This window comes from Leptonychotes weddellii, chromosome 12 (genome assembly GCF_054177405.1).
Source record: "Leptonychotes weddellii isolate Sample4059 chromosome 12, ASM5417740v2, whole genome shotgun sequence".
In the NCBI taxonomy this organism is placed as follows: Eukaryota; Metazoa; Chordata; class Mammalia; order Carnivora; family Phocidae; genus Leptonychotes; species Leptonychotes weddellii.
Window position 1 is genome coordinate 36418031 of NC_138380.1, and position 16488 is coordinate 36434518.

The 16488-nt window shown below is 38.2% G+C and overlaps 1 long non-coding RNA gene across 1 annotated transcript; it reads left to right on the top strand.

Annotated features, from left to right (window-relative positions):
- The first annotated feature begins 2134 nt into the window (after positions 1–2134).
- On the top strand, positions 2135–15649 carry LOC145716402 (uncharacterized). The gene is made up of 2 exons (XR_014139038.1): positions 2135–3368; positions 14771–15649. It is a non-coding gene; the product is annotated as an uncharacterized LOC145716402 (long non-coding RNA).
- Positions 15650–16488: the final 839 nt, after the last annotated feature.

The window sequence follows — 16488 nt, forward strand, 5'->3', positions numbered from 1 at the left end:
ACCAGAGTTCCTATTAGATTTATTTTTTACAAAAACTGTTTCCCTGGGATGCCTGGGTGGCTCAGTCGGTTAAGCATCTGCCTTCGGCTCAGGTTATGATCCCAGGGTCCTGGGATTTGGCCCCACCTTGGGCTCCCTACTCAGTGGGGAATTTTCTTCTCCCTCTCTCTCTGCCCCTTCCCCAGCACGTGAGCGTGCTCTCTCTCTCTCTCTCTTGCTTTCTCTCTCTCCCTCTCCCTCAGATAAATAAAATCCTTTAAAAAAATTGTTTCTCATCTCAATACAGTCAGTACTTTGATTCGTTCCCCTTTCAAAGACTAAGGGAAAGGATATGCTGCTGGTAACAGACTGCTGCCCATCAAACTAGATGGAGAGAATTGATTTAATGAAGAGTTTCTATTTAGGAAGAAGCAGTAGGAGGAAAGGGCAACAGTTGGAGCTTCTACCAGGTTGGCTGGTGTTTTACATGCTGGAGAAGCAGCTGGAAATTTGGGTGACAGTTTTGAAAGCCTGATGATAAGAAAAAGGTCACTGAAATTGAAATGGTGGGTGGGAAAGTGGAGCAGACCAGGATAATGTGGCAAACCTGAATCATCTCATGTGTGTTAAAGCTTTTAAGGAACTCTTTTCTTTTTACGTCAAACAGTTTGCTATTCTCTCCAGTGATTACTGTCCCATGAATGACATAGATTATTTGCCTTTTTTTCTTCTATCTAAATCAATTCTAAAAGCAATTTTTTAAAGTTCAGTTTATATGATAAAGAATGTTCCCATCAGACCTGAGTCACATTGTGACTGTGTGTCTTTTGCTTTAGTATGTAGTTTTTTTAAGCCAATGTTGTTCCCAAACTACCTTAGAAACAATGTGTGTATTTACAAAACTAACAAACATTGTAGCTTGGAAAATTCCTTTGGCACAGACAAGAGCCTTCAGCCACAAAAGCTCCTGACTTAAAAGCTGAGCCAAATAAAACTTGACAGCAAGGCAAAATATTTTATAGGCAATGTGACATTTTATAATAATGGAATAATAAATGCAGAAAGGAAAATGAACCAAAGCTGAAATATCATCTGAGATCCATTGGATACTAAAGGGAGGTGAATCTCATTTAAATTTTCCTGTTTTTATTACACTAATAATTATGTCTATGACTGAAGCACTCTTCAACTTGGAGAACTCCAGTATTTCTAATCACATTGTCGCATATTACCAATCACTTGTCTGTATGAGATCTGGACAATTCATTACAGAAGCCTTGGTAGCATGCTGAAGTGGATGGATACAGAAAGAAAGTGATGGAAAAATCACAGAACCACTTAATCAAGCACTTCAGTTTGCAACCAAATCAAGCAATGTTTAAATCAACCTGAAGAACACAATCCAACCCAAAACACATCCACAACTTGACATTATATCAGATTATCGATGGAATTAATAAAGAGCAAGTAAGCTTCCTTGCCAATGTCTTTTCTTCCACCCTACTACAAGGCTCAGTGACCAGAGTTGATTTGGGTCAGTTTGGGAGAATCAGCAAGGGTCTATCAACCACCTTTCTAGTCCATAGGACAATGGTAAAGAGGGTACAAAGCATTGATGTTTTAGTCTGGGAAAAGAGAAATAGTTGAGGCTGGTTTTAACACAGTTGGATTAGATTAGGATGAAGAGAGAGCTAGGATTGCGAGGAAAGGTGGTGTGTGGATCCTCCGCTGGGCCAGGAGATATGCGTCTGCCTTTTTGAAGTGCTAGTCAAATGCACTTTGGCTTCATTCCAAATGGATGGACTCCAGGCTGGGAAAAGCCCATCAATCCTCATGTTCATCACACAGAAACAGATATTTCCCCAAAAGAATGACCATGGTATAATACTGAAGAAACAACCCAAGGCAATAGGAAACTCACAGTCATCGAATCAGTGGTTAAAACAATGATTTTTGCTAATGTATTAATTAGTTATTCATTTGACAGACTTTTATCATTTGACAGTAGTATTAGGCGTTCATCATTTGACCTAGTTTTCCACAGTAATATATGAAGTGCTGGAGGACAATTGGAAATGATGTAAGCATCTTATCTCTGGATATTTGGTTTCATTAGGTCTGGAGTGGGGTCTAGAAAAAGGTTTGTTTGTTTGTTTGTTTGTTTTAAACTCCCGAGATGATTCTAAGGATTAACAAGTTGGGAACCCAGTGATCTGAAACAGAGGTTCTCAGTCTCTGTGTTGCCTGGTAGATCGGAGAAGGTGAGCAGGGAGGAACCAGAGCTGCTGCAGAAAACATTGAATTTAGCTCCAGTCTCTGTGCCTACCGCACACCAGCTATGGGGTGTGTCGCTGAGGAAGACTCGGAACTTTTGATCCAAACACTACCTTACTGCTTAGACCTGTGTGACCAGAAGCCAGTAACTAAACTCCTGGAAGGGATACTTATTACACCTCCTTTCAATTGTTAAACATTCTAAGTGAGATTGTAACGAGGCCTTGTCTGGCGCCTGGTCCATCAACAGGCTTAGTTTCTGTCCTCCTCCCTCGCATATGGTGTAGCCTTTCTTCCCCACCTCCTTTAATGTTAAAAATTGTTTTCATTCTCCCCAGTCCAATCCCAACCTACACACTCCATGAAAGCTTCTTGACACTTCCACCACACCCACCACCACACTCACTGACCTCCCTCCTCTCTGTACTTCTTTGGCCCTCAGATTCAGGATCACATAATCTGATACTCAATTGTCCTCCAATTTCTTCATGAATATTGCTTTAGTTTTCCTGTCCTAGCTCTCCCTGAGCACTCGGACAATGTTTTCTTCACGGAGGTGCAAAAGAATTACTTGTTGGTTGACCAAAAGTACCTGTTGCGCTGCTGCCATAAAAGACATCTAAAGAGGAAGGGGAAACCCTCAATTTTCTATCGACATAATGCAGTGGAGGCCAGCCAACGTTGCCACTCCTTCTTGTAGGCATTAGTATTCTGAAATAATCATCAGAATGCCAGTCTCCTTCCACCCCCACTCACTTATTTTGTTGGAAAAATGCAAAACCTGCATTTTCCATGAACCAGATCTCACTCTATGCACAGAGTGAATGCAGTGTCTGTGTTTAGCATCCCAATGTGATAATTATGCATTATGCTTACTCCATGGCTGAATCTTACATTTCTATACTAAAACACAAAGGAATGACTAAATAATCTAGTGTGTTATCTTGCCCTTCCTTACCATCGTGGTTTTTTCTTATCATCTAGATTGCCCCCATGCTGAAATGTGCCTGTAAAAATAACTGCGAAACTTCAGATGTACATATTATTTAAAATGTGAGTGATGAGAAGAGGTGAATTGCAGGGACATCCGTGCCAGCAAACACATGAGCATATTGGTAAGAGGTAGCACTCTGTGTGTGTGTGTTTGTGTGTGTGTGTGTGCCTGTGGAGAAAGCAGATTTTTTTTTTTAATGAGGAACAAAAGCTGGGTTATGTAAGCAGCACTGTTCAAAACAGCTTGTATAGCAAGAATGGAAACAAGGTATGAATATTCATAAGTAAAATGGAAGAAGCGTTCATTTGCAAGGAGGAAGAGGAGATGAAATTCTGAATATTGTTTGACCACAATTTTATCCAGGAAGCTTTAGATGTGTATATCACATAATATAACATACAAACACAAAACCAACTAACCCACTGCCTCATTATTCCCCTTCTTCAACACACTAATAACCAGTTTATTAATATTTCTACATGTTATTCAGTCAGGTTGCCTTAAATTTGATTCTTCTTCGGACACGTCCACTAAAAGTGGAAGAAGAAAGAGATAACAGAAATAAGAATCATATACAAAATTAGCCGCAAATGAATCAAAGGCTTAAATGTAAAAGCCAAATCTATAAAACTCATACAAGAAAACATAGGAATAAATCCTTGTGACCTTGGATTGGGAAATGGATTCTTAGATATGACATCAAAAACATAAGCAAGATAAGAAAAAATAGATAAGTTGGACATTATCAAAATGAAAAACTTCTGTGCTTCCAAAAGACATTATCATTTGCAAATCATATATCTGATAACAGCCTTGCATCTAGAATATATAAGGACCCTTGTAGCTCAGTAATAAAAAGTCAATAGCCCAAATAAAAATGGGCAAAGACGGGGCACCTGGGTGGCTCAGTGGTTAAGCGTCTGTCTTCGGCTCAGGTCATGATCCCAGGGTCCTGGGATCGAGCTCCGCATCGGGCTCCCTGCTCAGAGGGGAGCCTGCTTCTCCTTCTCCCACTCCCCCTGCTTGTGTTCCTTCTCACAATGTGCCTTTTTAATGATGGGGTCTAACATAAGTGAGATTTTTTTCCCCTCAAGGAGAACTTTGATCCCTTATACCTTTGCCTTGAAAATTGGAAGGCTCAGAGCAAAGTTGATGTCAAATGGCAGACTATAAGGTAGCATTTGTCACAGTGTTCAATCTCCGGAGCTTAAGCTTGATAGTATTTTTCTTTTCTACATGAAGCCAAGAACAGATGGAATAATCTTCCAGAATTTGATTAGGAAATCAGTGGATCTTGAGAATGAGATGAAAGTATTAACTTTGGTATCAGGTATAGTAAGGGCAAAAATTAAATACACTTCAACCTGTTCACAGTATTTAGATAATCAGCCCAGAATTGATCTGTAGGCCTGTGTTTTCAAATTCTGCTCCTTAGAGGTCGAGGAGGGTATGTTCCAGGTTCTCCAGAGAAGCTCCACTTTTACCTGTTCTAAATATGGAGTTTCTGCTTAAGGAAGAGATCCTAGGACTAAACAAACAAGTGTTGAAACATTCCATTTTAATTCACAGAAGCATCCTGAGCTTTCCCAGCCTCGCAAGGTTTTTGGCAAAACATGAGTCAGGTTAAGGTTCCAACTTGACTCACAGAGGAAATCCCACAGTTCACAGAAGCCCTGCTTCATATAAAGGACCTCCCAGCCCAAATATTTTTCAGAGTCTCCTGGAGGCATTTTGCACATGCTCAAGATCAAGTCACCATGTATTCATTCAACAAGCATCAGTTCTGTGCCTGGAACAATGCAGGTATCTGCCAGATGTCAGGTGAGGACTTCCTGCCCTTCCCTCACCCTTGACCTTTGTTCTTTTGGTCAGGCAAGACTACTACTTTCAATGAAGAAGGAGAGAGCATCTTTCCAGTCATTTTTGACCAGCTACTAATGAAGAAATGCCATAACACCTGGAGGAAACACGATCCTCCCTAATTCTTTCAACACAAACACATAACAACAAGATGTTCTGGCTGTTTAAAAAAAAATCTAAGGGGCACCTGGCTGACACAGGGGACAAACACGTGACTCTTGCTCTAGGGGTTGTGAGTTCGAGCCCCATGTTGGGTATAGGGATTACTAAAAATAAATAATAAATAATAATAAATAAATAATAAATAAACTTTAAAAAATAAAGTATACAATTTAATGTTTTTTTTTTAAATCTATACTGCTTTAGGTCAGTGATAAGCTAGATTTTTCATCATTTAGCTTTAGACTATGGAATCTCAAAGATTAATGGAATTTCATTGTTCGTAGAATAAAAGGGCTTTCGAAAATCTAGCTTAAAATGAGCCATTGCTGCTTTCATGTGGCATCTAACTAGCAGTTTCTGACTTGGCCTCATCCAGTTTCCCATTGAAACACGCATGGAAACTCAGAACAACGAACCCTCAGATAGACAGTTCACCTATTACTAGAACACGTGTGGTACCTGCACTAACTCATTAGTGGAGTTAATATTTGAAGAGCTGAAGCCGCATTTGGTGGAACCAACAAAATATTTTGTGACTGAAAAAGCCTTATCCCTCCCACCCTGGCTCAGGGAGCTGAGTCTCTGCCAGTCATAACTTGCATAAGTGTTCTGCCTTCCCCCCATCGGGAGGCCCAAACCACCCTTTTCAGATCAAACTAATTAGAAAAGATTGGGTATTTTGGTTTTTGTCTCTATATTTATATTTTGGGCAATATTGCTTCTATATGCGTTTGGCCAATACTATGGTGAAATTATCTTAAATTTAACTTAGGATACAAGGAATTCAGTTTTGTTCACTGATGCATGTCTAGTACCTAGAACAGTGCCCTACAAAGAGTAGACACTCAATTAATATTCATTGTTTGAATGTGTGTATATAATTAGTTTTAAAAAGTCAATAGGACCACAATTAACTTTTAATCACACTTGTACTTTTTTTTTAAAGATTTTATTTATTTATTTGACAGAGAGAGACACAGCGAGAGAGGGAACATAAGCAGGGGGAGTGGGAGAGGGAGAAGCAGGCTTCCCGCTGAGCAGGGAGCCCGATGCGGGGCTCGATCCCAGGACCCTGGGATCATGACCTGAGCCGAAGGCAGACGCTTAATGACTGAGCCACCCAGACGCCCCTGTACTTTATTTTTTAAAGATAATTTAGGTACAAAATTCTTTAATAATGGTTAAAAAATTTTATAAAGGATTTTATCATGAAATTCACCAAGAGCTCAGAGAAATACAGGAGTTGGTTGAAAGGAAGAATAAACATTTAACAGCAAGGGAACTAAAATAGCCTTTGTTTATTAGTGACCTTCAAGGAAGCAGCCCTGTGTCCTCTCTCCGCCTAACCAAAGCAAGTGTTAACAAGCCTCCTCATTTGCTGGAGCAGAGCTAGGTTCCCTGTCAATGCCGCTGACACTGGAAGGAAAAAGAAATAATTACTTCTTAAAGTCACACATTAATTTAAGCATTTGGGAAAATTCAATTTGTGAAAAATAAAGAATTAAGTGGGAACAAAGGAAATCCTGTGTTTCATGTCAGACTAGAAAGGTTAGAGACGGAAACTCAGTGAACAGAATGAAGTGTGTGGAAAAACAGCGAGTTGAAACCCATGGGGAGACCAACCCGGTACCGCGGTGCCGTTGGCATGCACCTCTCCACCGGCGAATGGGGATGGTACCCTCTGCACATTACTACCACCGGCTTCCCTCTGTTTAGACAAGGTGCAGAATGCTCACTAACCTCCTGGCAACCTACTTGCTTTAGGAAGGACATTCATATCGTGAGCCCTGATTGGAGGCTTAAGTGTCCATGAAGTGAGAGGTAGCTCTGAGGCCTTCTTTATCCTTCTCTTTCCAACCCTGCACCAAACTCCTGTGATTTCTATATCTAAATTACTTTCTTCCTCTACCTCCTCAACTTCGACAGATAAACAAGAAATACCAGATTAAAATGTTTTTAGTTCTGCCATTTAAAAGTGCTTTAAAATATAGGTTTTATTATTATTATTTAAGTATGGTAAGGCCACCAGATCAGAAGACAACTGCCCCTGAAAAGATCGTTTGTTATACCTTTAGATCCCAAGAGGAGGATCATGCCACGCCACGCCACGGAGGGCTACATGGGGAAGCGCCAGGGTCAGTCAGGAGGCAGAGGGAGAGGGGAAAATGGTGAGCCAGAGCCTTTACTGTGATTTCCGTAAGAAGGCATGGGCCTGGCATGATGAGAAAGTTTAGGATTGGCTAGTTTGGATAAGTTTAGTGGGTTCTGGGGCATAGGGTCTGTCCCTAGTTGTCTAGTACCTAGTCCTGGGGTGATTAGGGCAAGTGGATAGTGGCCCAAAGTGTGAAAGCCAGAGGAAGGAGGTGGGGGTGGGGATAAAGGCTCTGGATTGGTTGGTTTGCATTTGAAAGGCATGCTCAGGGGCCAGTTGCTTACTCTCTCTGGGAATTGGCTAACCCTGGGAATGATAGTCCCTCCACGGTCAGCCAGGCCCCAGATGTCAAAGCATCAGAATACTGAAAATAGAAGACATGGTTAATAAAAAAGGCACTTGCATAGATTCAGTTTACCCGAGTAGTAAACCAAGCATTTCTCACTTGGTGACTTCCATTACAATGTGGAACTCCAGTATTGGAAGGGCGGGCTACCTATAAATTCAAACGCATAAAAAAGGGTTTCAAACTGGATATGAATAAACTGCTTCTATTCCCAGGGAACCATCCTCATCCTTGCCCTGGTGATTTGCCCTATCTGAGTGCTAAGAAAAATACTCAGGAGGATGCTCTATGCTTTATTATTGACCATTAACTTGTCACACTATGAAGGAAAAGGATGGTTTAGGACTGCTGATGAGAGCGAGAAGATTTTCTCTCTATCACAAGGTGGAAATCCAACCTAATACATCAATAGCAGAAGCTCTTACCACTCAATAGAAGTTCAGAGCCTTGGAGAAATGGACCTGCAGGAAATTACTTTCATGGAGGAGAAAAAAAAAAAATGACACCAGGTTATTGGTCCCAAATGGCTCATCCTAACCTCCAAAAATAAAATACAGATAAAGATGTCAGGAGAAGGAAGACATTCAACCACATTTAAAACCAAGACTTTCTACCAGCCTATTACTGGAGTTTGGAAAGAATGCTCTCTAGCACTAAAGCTGATGGAATTGGAGAGAAAAATACAATCAGTGGCTCATTCACTGAATGCCAATTTGCCTAAGGTGGGAAGTGCTTGCCTTCACCTTGCACAGTTTATGCCCTGGCTATTAAAATCCAAAAGAAGGCTGTATGGATTTTTCTTCCTCTGGGATGAATAGGCAAGCAAAACAAAAACAGAAACAAAATAAGCCTGTGGAAAAAAAAAAAAAAGGTTATTACCAAGGGATAAAGAATGCCAAAACAAGACGTTGAGAACTCCAGAGGAAAAATAAGCCTCTGAAATGACTTTATTTCAGAAACTGAAGGCAATTGTTAAAAACTGTCAACCTCAGCAGGATGAAAGAAGACATATCTATCCTTCATGAAAAAGAAGCAGGAAAAAAAACAGAAATAGAAGAGCCTGAGATGCAAAGGGAAATGGATAAGATAAGAAAGGTATTCAAGAAAACTAAAAATGTAGTAACAGCAGAACCCAGAACCGCAACAATTACTGGGAAAAAACAAAACTGCTAATTCAGAAAATCAAATAAGTGATAGAGACAGCAAGATTAAGAAACGCTTCAGGAGAACAGAGAAAGAGAATTAAGAAATTTAAAAAAAAATGACAAGAAAGGAGATAAGTGTCTAGGACAGAAAATAGAGTCAACAGAATAATTATTTGGTGTACCTGAAGAAAAATCACAGGACAGAACAAGAGCAAGAATCAGACATAAATGTTGAATACTTTCAAAGACCAGAAAATACTGGGGAATTCAACTCAATTGGGTTTACCACATTCCTAGAAACTTAGATACATACTGACAAAATACTTGCTTTACAAGAACTACAAGAAAATAAAAAATAAGTCTATAAATTGGAAAGTGGGTTATGTGCAAAAGATAAAAATCAGGTTGTCCTTAGCCTTTTCTTCTGTGACACTAAATGCTAAAGACAAAATATTGGCAGAGTTTTGAGGCAGAAGATTGAAATGTAAGAATTTTATCATATGCAAGGTTGTTCCCTCACAGTGTGAGGTCAACATAAAAACATTTCCAGAGTGAAATGTTTATATGAAAATATATTATTAGCCTCTTTACCTTTTTTTAAAAGAGAAACTGAAATAAAGAACTCAAGATTGTAGATTTAAAGTGAGCCAATAATGACAGGCACCACTTAGTTCAAATAACTGTTGAAAATTTAGTTACAGTACCAAATGCAATTCTAAAATAATTTTTGACAAAGAAGATTTCTACAACAAAAGAATAATTTAATTCTCAAAATCTTAATCAAAAACTTCAAATTGTTACAAAATCTAGGAATTAGGGTGATTATGGTAGAAAAAAAAGGTTCTTAAATTCCACATTTCATATAAGGAACACTCAGAGGATAGTTTTTCATTCTTGATTTTGATGTAAGAAGATTACAGTTTTTTCATGTTTATTTAAAAAAAACCTTAAAGATAGCCAACAGCAACACAAAATACACAATATGTAACCTTCAAATCAATGAAGATAAGTGCAGACACATGATGTGATCCTAATTTTAGTTTTTAAAATGTGTGTGAAAATCTATATGTAACATGGTAGGATATTTTTTTCAATTTTCACTGTTTTCTAAAATGAATATATATTAATTTTAAACATCAAAATTGTTTTTTTACAAGAAATGTCTCATATATATAAATGAAAAGAAATTCATTGGCATTTTCCAACCAGTTTCCATGAGCCGCATTTGTTTGCTCTGTGCAATTCACCATCAAAATTGTCCTTATGTGCAGACATGGCACATGTGAGAAAATGGGCTTAGTGCAAACTTCCAGTTGTACTTTTGGAAAAAAATGACCTGAATCCCTTTAAACAATGATTTGCAATTCAAACATCATTTGCACAGCATTTGCACTGAGGTTGTAGAGAGGGTTCTTCTTTTCTTTAAATGCTAGAATGGCAACTACTCATGTACTTTCATTAGATAGTGATCTCTTTCAAGCCCAAGATTATTTCTTTTTTCATTCCCACTACCCAGCCCAGGGCCTGGTTATATGTTTGTCACATTCAAGTGAAATGAAATGATGTAAATTAAATTGTTCTGTGGGATGATTGTTGCCATCACCATGTTCATTCTCCTTATGGATCAAAAGGCAAGAAACACACAGCCTCAGATTTCTTTAGTTGCATCTTGAGCAATTCCAAATGATTCCTTCCTCTGTATTTTTTTTTTTAAGTTTACTCACACCTGCAAACCCAGGTGGTGTTTGTTACTATATATGCTTTTAATTACCAGTAGCTTAAATGAGCCATAGTTGTGAAATTGCATTTTCTGCTTAAATTTAAAACTCTTTTTCCATCGTCTGATATTATTTAGGTCCTGACTTTTCTTCCCCCAAGTTCTATGGATCTGCATTAATTTTATTTTCTTCAGAAAACCTGTTTGAGCTAACAATGTAAACGTGGCACACTTTTTCATACCCCCAGGCCTTTGCTCATGCTGTTTACTGGCCCAAGTCTCCTTTCCCCCCAGCATATTTATACTCATCTGAATTCAGATATCACTTCCTTGATGAAGCTTCTCCTCCACCTATGGGTTTCCATTTCCCATTGTACAGTCATTACAATGTTTATCAAGTAGCACAGGACCTGTATCTCCTTCATAAACCCAATTTATGGAGAGTTATGTGCGAGGCCCTCTCCCAGGCTCCCAAGATATAACATTGAACAGGTAATGAACTATGACATGGTACTATCTTCATGGAGCTCCAGAGCTTATCTAATAAGATAACGATTAGTTTTGACAGAGCCATGATCAAAATAGACGGAATGATATTCATAGAATGTGTGTGTGTGGGGGGGTCTACTTTACATAGGTAGTCAAGGCAGACGTATTGGAGGGCAAACTAAGGCCACGGTCCAAAGTACAAGAAGGAGCTATACATGTAGAAACTGGGCAACTGCCTTCCAGGCAGAGAAAATAGCAGATGCAAAGGTCCTGAGGAAGACACAATCTTGCTCTGTTCAAGGAAAAGAAAAAGTTTAGCATGTCTCAAGCAGAGAGTGAGAATCCCCCACAAGGGAGAATGGTGGCATGAGCTGTCACTTAGGCAGAGGGACCCAGGTCGTGATGGCCCAGCAGTCAGTGGGAAATTTTGATTAAATCCATTAGTCATGAGTTACCATTCAAGAGTTTTAAATAGGGAAGTGACATTACCTCATTTTTATTTTTAAAAGAAATGAAAATTCTTCACTGGGGAAGTAAATTGGCATGAGACATATTTTGGGTGGACAGTAGTACCATTTTACTGAAGTTGGGAAGGATGTGGGGCAAGGGGTGTTGGAACGATTGGGTTTTAGACACAGTATGTTTGAAAGTGTAAGAATCAAGTAGGTAGGTGGATTTATGAACTTGCAGTTCATGAGAAATGTCTGGCTCAGAGATTTAGTTTGAAAGATATTCTCATATACATAGTATTTAAGGCTATGGGCTAGGAATGGATTACTTTGGAAGGACCCGGAATAAGACTCAGGCCAAGTCCTAAAAAAAAAAAAAAAAAAAAAAAAAGACTCAGGCCAAGTCCTGAGGCAACCAAACGTTTGGAGGTCAGATGGAAGAGGGAAAGCTAACAAAGGAGCTCGAGAAGGAGGGGCCAGTAATGTTGGGAGTGTGTTTTGAGAGAAAATGAAAGGAAAGTACTTGAGAAGGAGCAAACAGCCCAGTGTGTAGAATGCTGCTGGGAGTGGAATAAATGAGGATGGGTTTCCTTCCGAGCTGATCCACCCCAGCTGGTTGGTGGCCTTGTCCAAAGCAGTTTCGATGGGGTGTCAGGAACAGAAGTTAGATTGGAATGGATTGTAGAGGGGGTCTAAGTGAGGAAGGAGAGATGTTAGGGGAGTAGCTCTGAGAGAAATTTTGCTGTGAAGGAGAGCAGAGAAATTACTTTCTGCCTATCTCCACAACATATACAAGACATAGGTTTTTGAACACATTACAATACTTTTTTCCAAGACTACTCAAAATATAAGAAGAATCAACTGACCAAATAGTAATATTTATAATAAATGGTGTGAGTAGAGAGAAGTCTCTGTTAATTATAGTACTTGTTTTGTTGGTTTCTTTTCTATCCTGCACAGCTAAATAAATAATAGCTGACATCTTAGGAACAACTGAAATTTGCCCAAATAAAATATATGATTTTATTCAGCACTCATAACAGCCCTATGAGGCAGGGGCTCTGATTATCCCATCTTATAGATGAGGAGTCCAAGTCTTAGAGAGTTAAGAGATTACATCAGACCAGAGACTTAGAAAGTGGTACAGGCTGAATTGGAACCCAAGTTTTGACTTCAGAGTATGCATTCCTAAACTTTGCAAAACAAGAGTTGGAGATAAGAGAGAAGGTATTAATGACATAGAATAAAAACTAGAATCTAAGCCATCCTCATTTACAGAAAAATGGTCTTTCTCAGTTCACTCATAATTTTGGTAACAAGATGAATGCTTTTGTTAAATAATCCTCAATAGTAATTTAGATAATTCTGCTGGTGGGAATAAATGAATGGAGGCCTTTGATGTGATCCCTCTACCCCACCCCCCCACACCCTTTTAATGCAAGCAGGAAAGAGATTTAGGAAATGCCATCAATGTCCCACTAAATCTGGAATATTTAAGACTTAATATTCTAAAGGTCTCTAACAATATGCCCCAAACATTCATAAAGGAAGTGTCTGAGTAGAAGTAGTCTGTCCTTTATTTATGGGATTTATGAAAATGTGCTTATAGCAATAATTTCTAGGTATGTTTTTTAAAAAAAAGTAGGTTCCCCAAACATTTGACTAACCAGAACCCATATTCCATCAGTGTTTAAGGCAACAGCCCCGTAGAAAAGTTGAGTCTCACACATTGTCTAAAGAGATCACCAAATGTGTACATGTAAAGAAAAGACAGAGGCAGAGAGTGAGCCTGCACAGGATGAATGCCCCCTTAAAACAGAACCCACTTGGCTCTCCAAACCAAGAGCTGCTGTACTCATTCAGAGAGCAAAGAGACACAACTCAACTCTAAGAAATGTTTAAGGCACACAGTCATTCAGTGATCCATGCATTTAGTCATCTCACAAATGGTTTTGAATTTTTCAAAGCACATAGCATTGCAAAAGAGGCAGTTCAAGCTTCTGAGGAATTTTTGATTGTCAGGAGGAAGATGAGTTCCTTGGCTTACTTGCGAAGTGCCACAGGAGTGATAGACGCCAAAGCAAGGTGGTTGTGAGAACAGAAAAAAGAGTAGTGAAGAGTGTGAAAGACTGCAATGCAAAGGTGTAATGTAGGTGGTTTTTGTTTAATTTTTGCAAATTTTAAAGGAAATATGTTGCCCACTGTTTAAATTGCAAAGAAAAGAAGTACAACAAACACAATTCATTCTCAGGGAGCACTGATATTTCTGGGTATGCATTTATACAATTGATATTGTACATATATACAAATACAACGTACATATAAAAGTCTCTTTTTCATTCAGTGATATGTCGTGTTTCTTGCCACATTATTTAATTTTCAACATCATTAAAAATTCTTCATATATACAGGTCATTTTGATGAGTGTTTAATACTCCAGTATATGGATAAACAGCAACTTATTTAAGCATTACCCTTTTTTGACCATTTGAGTTCAGTGCAATTTTTGATTGTTGTAGCTTATAAGATGATGGGATAAACACTTTAGTGCCAACCATGTTTGTCTTTTTCTCTAATTATTTTAAGTATACAATACCAGAGTGAGTGGGAGTGCCTGGGTGGCTCAGTCGGTGAAGCATCTGACTCTAGATCTTAGCTCAGGTCTTGATCTGAGTTTTGTGAGTTCAAGCCCTGCTTTGGACTCCACGCTGGGCTTGGAGCCTACTTCAAAATAAAAAAAATTAAAAACATCACCAGAGTGAGTGATACTTCTGGATCAAAAGACAGGGACATTTTTAGGGCTCTTTTTAAATGATTTTCCAGAAAGACTGCAGCAATTTCTACTTCTTCAAGGAACATATAGGTGTGTCTGTCTCACTAAACTCTAGACTACCATAGTCATTTTTTAAAAAATATATATTTATTAGTTCGATGAATAAAACAGTTACTCATAGTTTTTGAATTCTTTGAGTTCTTTACTTAAATTCCATTAGTATTCCATTGCCACCTGCATTTTCCCTTTTGTGAATAATCTTTTAATATCCCTTGCTCATTTGCTTTTTGGTGTGCTAGCATTTTAATGATGTGTTTGAGTTCATTGTATATCAAGAGTCATAACCTATTATCATATTTGTAACAAATATTTCCAAATATTTTCCTCACTAATGGTTTGCCTTTCAATTGTCTTTGTTTTCTGTCATCAGGATGGACAAAAGCAGAGGCAGAGAAGCATTAAAGCATTTGATGCCTTTGGAAACAGGAGGGTTCAGGTGGGTGTGGAGTTTCTGGACACATGTGCCTCTGTCCTGCAGATGAATCTGAAAAGTGGCTATTAAGAGCTGTGTATGGTTCATAGTTGGATTATTGTTAGTATACAGGGACAAACTATTGGAGGCTTAAAAGAAAAAGGAAAAAAAAAAAAAAAGGAAGTGATATAATTAGACCCATCTCTTAGGATGGAGATCTAGCAGTAGGGAAAAGGATGAGTTGGAGGAGAAAGGGACCTTCCCAGTCTGTTCCTGGACTATTGACAGAGCCTCCTCAGTGATCTCCTAGGGTTAACTTACATGACTTTTTCTTTATGCTTAAATTTGAATATTTACATTTAAGCTAAAATAAGGAATGGAATATGGGATGAAAATTTCTTTCTCAGAGAAAGAAAACAGGTAAAGATGAGTGAAGATATCAATAAATTAGAAGTGTTTGCGAGGCTGACATTAAAGGAATATAGGACTTTCTTTTCCAAAATGTGCTTGTTTGATGAACATATTTGACTAAATCCTAGAAATTATGTAGAAAAGGAAGAGAGAGAAAATCGTAAGAGATAGGCAAGCCCGAGAGCAGAAAGCATTGAGTGTTAGAGTTTAGAATTATTTGTAGGAATAGGTAACCTTTATGTTTTAGACATAAATAAAGTAGTTCATTGGGAACATTAACCTGGGAATGTGTAGTGTGGATTGAAAAGAGAGGGAATAGAAGCAGGAAGATCAGTTATAAGTTTATTGCTTTGATACAGTATTTCTGGAAGGCAATTTGGTGATATGTAGCAACAAATAAAATACATCCATCTTTTGACCCAACAATTTCACTCCTGGGAATTTATTAAAGAAATAACAGAAAAAGTGTTTAAAATTGTATGTGCAAAGATGCTAACTGAACTGTTATTTATAATAGAGAAAAAATTGTAAAACTAAATATCCAACAATAATCCATAAGATGAAATACTATGAAATGATTGTCATGACACAAATCTGTATTTATTAACCTGGAAATGGTTTCAAAATATATTTAAATGAAAGCAGAGGGGTGAAAAACAGTATATTTAGAATGCCTCCACCTTTACTTTAATCATATATATCCTCTCATCCTGCTAATGCTTGTTGAATTGTCATCTCAGTGGTGGTTTCTAAAGCAAACCTTATTTAGAGTAAATTTCACCAGATAAAATAGTCAAATTCCTCTCTTTCCTTCTTATAAGGAATGAAGTAAAACAGGATAAGGGCTAGGGCTTATTTATATACAGTCCCTGATCCAAATGTTTGTAATATACAGTAATACACCAGTTCTGTTTCATTTCAATAACTGCAGAGGTACTTTTCCCCAAATACAATTTATCATCTGATAGCCTTCAAATCCAAGTCTTCAGCAGTCACCGTAAGTCAGCTGTAGAAGTGTGGCATGGATGATCATGGTTCTGGATTGAAAAATCTGTTTTCAATCATCATCTGCCACTTTATAGTGAATTTGGCAGGTCACTTAACCTCTTTGAGTCTGTGTTGCATCCTTAAAATGAGGATAATAAAGTATCTTTCCTTTAGTTGATGTGAATTGAATACAAATAAAAGCCCTTCCTTGACTTAATTCTTGTCTCTAGGTTAGGAATTTGAGACAAGGAATATAAATACTGGATTGTTTTACTTTT